The following is a 3,439-nucleotide window of genomic DNA, read 5'->3' as shown; positions in this document are numbered from 1 at the left end:
TCCACACATAATCCATAAGTGAGTGTCCTCTTTCAAATTGTTTTGAGGTTAATTCAAGGCAAGCATTCAGATATCACCAGTTCTCCATAAATGCAAACCATCAGTGGCCCAGGCTGACATTTAGAGTCACTGGTAATGAGAAGCAGGTCAGAGCCTGTAACTAAAATTCCTACAGAAATTCTGGGTATTTCCTGCTTCCAAGTGAACAGTCATTCAGGTAAAGAGCTGACAGTCATCCAGAAAAACCTTTGGGAATACACAGGGTACCCTCAATGCTGTGTTGCAAAATGTTTCTCAAAAGAGAACCAGAACCCCTACAATGCAAGGTCTTGCATCTGTCTATTGACTTAGGTATTGGACCTGGGTAAGAGACTATGAATTCCCATTTTTATGACTTGAATTAGATCTTTAACACTAGACCTAGAACTTTCTGCTTTTATTAAGCCACACTTCAGTAGGCTGCTCATCTATTTCATTCTGAAGGACCATGCATCAGTAAACCACTGACATAGGTTAACACAGGTCAGATCTCTGATTATCAGTTCAGCACATGCCTTATTAATGTGATATTAAGTACCTTGTATCTTATGATGAAGCTGTTTGATTTGACCTCTTCTCCACAGCATACCATTATTCCCACTGAAATATGGAGCAGTATCTCCCACCACCAGTCATCTTTGACCTGTAGAAGACATTTACCATTGAGACTTTCAAAGATGCCTTGGTAAGGCAAGCATCTGCCAGGCCCATTCAGAGTAATTGATGGAAGAAAGCTGAGCAGGTTACACAAAATAAATCTACTTTAATATTCTCCATTCCCTGAGCCTCAGATTCCTCTTTCATCAGCAGTGATTTTCCACCATGACTGCAAATCACCTGGGGAGCTTCAGAACCAAGGCCCAGGAGTATCTCAGAATGATAGAATCTGCCCTTTTCTGAGAGCATCCAGACCTCAGTGTTATTTAAAGCCTCCTTGGTGATTGCGAGGTACAGCTAGGATTGAGAGCCTCACATTAGCTAGGACTGAGAGCTACCTCACATTAGCTGTAGGCTCTCATTAAGCCCACACTTTGTTCCCCAGCAGTATGTGTGGACACCAATCCTCTGGTCTGAAGCCCTTTTAACACCTTTTGAATCTCACATTGGAATTTGGGGGTTTGAAATTCTTATCCTTTCTCCTATAAGCTCAAATGTCTTAGGTTTTTATTCTTTTCCCAGGAGTGCCTTTACCTTGGTGTGAGACACCTGGTTCATTTTTTTTCTTTTTTCTTTTCCTTTCATTTAGTCAGCTTTAACAGCTGTGCAATTACATTCTGTCCTTGGAGTTGATTTTTCTCATTCATATTTGCCCTGTGGCTACTGGGGATAAGGGAGAGTTTCCATAGAAGCTTTCTGATTTTTCATTCATGTTCACAGGCAGACCTTGAATTTTTCTCTCTCTCTTGCTACAGTCTTTATAATAACCATTGTTGCCATAGTGACTAAGTGCCACCGCCACTTGATCTCCCAACGCCTTCATTGCGTCTGTACTTCATCTTATGCCACTACCAGTGATTATTTGACTAATCATGATGTCACAACATGCCAGAGATTATCAGTGTCCCATTTCTCAAAGCAAAAAAAGCTCTCTGTGAGCGCCTCAAATATGGTAGCTACCCAATCCTGGAACCTATTTTAAGGGTGTTTCCTCGGACAACTCCTTTTGTCAATTACTGAATCACTCAAGATCCTGACAGGAAACAGATGGTGCACTCAAATGGACCAATTAAGAAGCATTTAACAAAGAAACTATTTAGAGAGGTGCGAAAGGGAATAGGAGAAGCCTAAAAGAGATGGTGAAGCATCCTGTGGCTATCAAAGGCTAGGAGCTTTTATCATACCTAAGCAGGAAATACACTCTCTGCCATGCTCTGATCTTCTAGTACCTCCCACTAGACAAACCCAACCAGGGAGACCCTGTCTAGAGGTCAGGAGTACATTTTATCCATCCCATAAAGAATTGGCTCCTTTGGACATACAGAGAGGGGGCAAGATACAGGGTCAGCACAAGTAGAGAAAGTCCAGCAGAATGTCCTAACCAGATCTCACAAGAACTTCAAAATGTATGCAACCTCTTGATATCTTTAATTGACTGTGTTTAAGACATCTCAGACCCAAGAACTGAAAAACACACTCATTATCCCCCACCTAAATCCACTCTGCTTGCTGTACAAAAAGAAGTTGACCTGAAATCAAGGCATCTTTGATATCACCCTTTCTCTGGTTTAGCAATTCACCTTGAATTCGTACTAAATTATAACTTTCTAGATTTTTCCTACATTTCTTTACTTATTTCCACCAGTCACTATTGTAATACTTCTGACATATATTTACTTCCATTGTCATGGGTAGGAACACATTTCTTATTATTAAAAATGATTTAGGGGCTGGGGTTGTGGCTCAGAGGTAGAGCGCTCACCTACCACGCGTGAGGCACCGGTTCGATCCTCAGCACCACATAAAAATAAAATAAAGACATTGCGTCCACCTATAACTAAAAAATAAATATTTTTTAAAAATTAAAAAAATAATTTAGACCTTTTATTTTGGAGTTTAACATAGATATAAAGAAGTACATAAATCTTAAAAGTGTAGGCAGTGAATGACAACAAAATGAATACTTATATAACTGCACCTGGTCAAGAAACAAACTATTGTTGATATACCAACAGCCCTGAAACCTCTTCTGACCACTCTCCTCTCCTTTCTCCCCTAAAAGAGATCCATTATCTGACCACCAACACTCCACATTACTTCAAGTTTGTCACGAGACCTTCATTTTTAACAGATTTATTGAGATATATTTCACTTATTTGAGAGCATTTTCATTATAACAAGGAAAAACTCTGAATGTATTAGCAATCACTTCTCATTTCTCCCCACCCCACCCTTCCATCTCCAAACTTAGGTAACCAGCAATCTACTTTTCATCTCTTTATGTCTGCTTATTTTGGATATTTCATAAAATAGAATCAGGGAATATATAGTTTTGTGGCTGCTTCCTTCACTTATCTTCATGTTTTCCATGTTCATCTGCGGTGTGGCATATATCAGTACTTCACTCCTAGCTCCTTAACAATATTGAAATGTATGGATATACCTACATTTTATTTTATTTTATTTATTTATTTTTTTTAATTTTTTTTTTATTTTTTATTGTGGGTTGTTCAAAACATTACAAATTTCTTGACATATCATATTCGACACTTTGATTCAAGTGGGTTATGAACTCCCACCTTCACCCCATACACAGATTGCAGAATCACATCAGTTACACATCCATTGATTTACATGTTGCCATGGTAGTGTCTGTTGTATTCTGTTGCCTTTCGTATCCTCTAATATCCCCCCTCCCCTCCCCTCTCCTCCCCTCTTCTCTCTCTACCCCCTCTACTGTCAT

The sequence above is a fragment of the Marmota marmota genome, unplaced genomic scaffold (assembly GCF_001458135.2).
Source record: "Marmota marmota marmota unplaced genomic scaffold, marMar, whole genome shotgun sequence".
NCBI classification, from domain to species: Eukaryota; Metazoa; Chordata; class Mammalia; order Rodentia; family Sciuridae; genus Marmota; species Marmota marmota.
Note: the sequence above shows the minus strand (reverse complement) of the source record.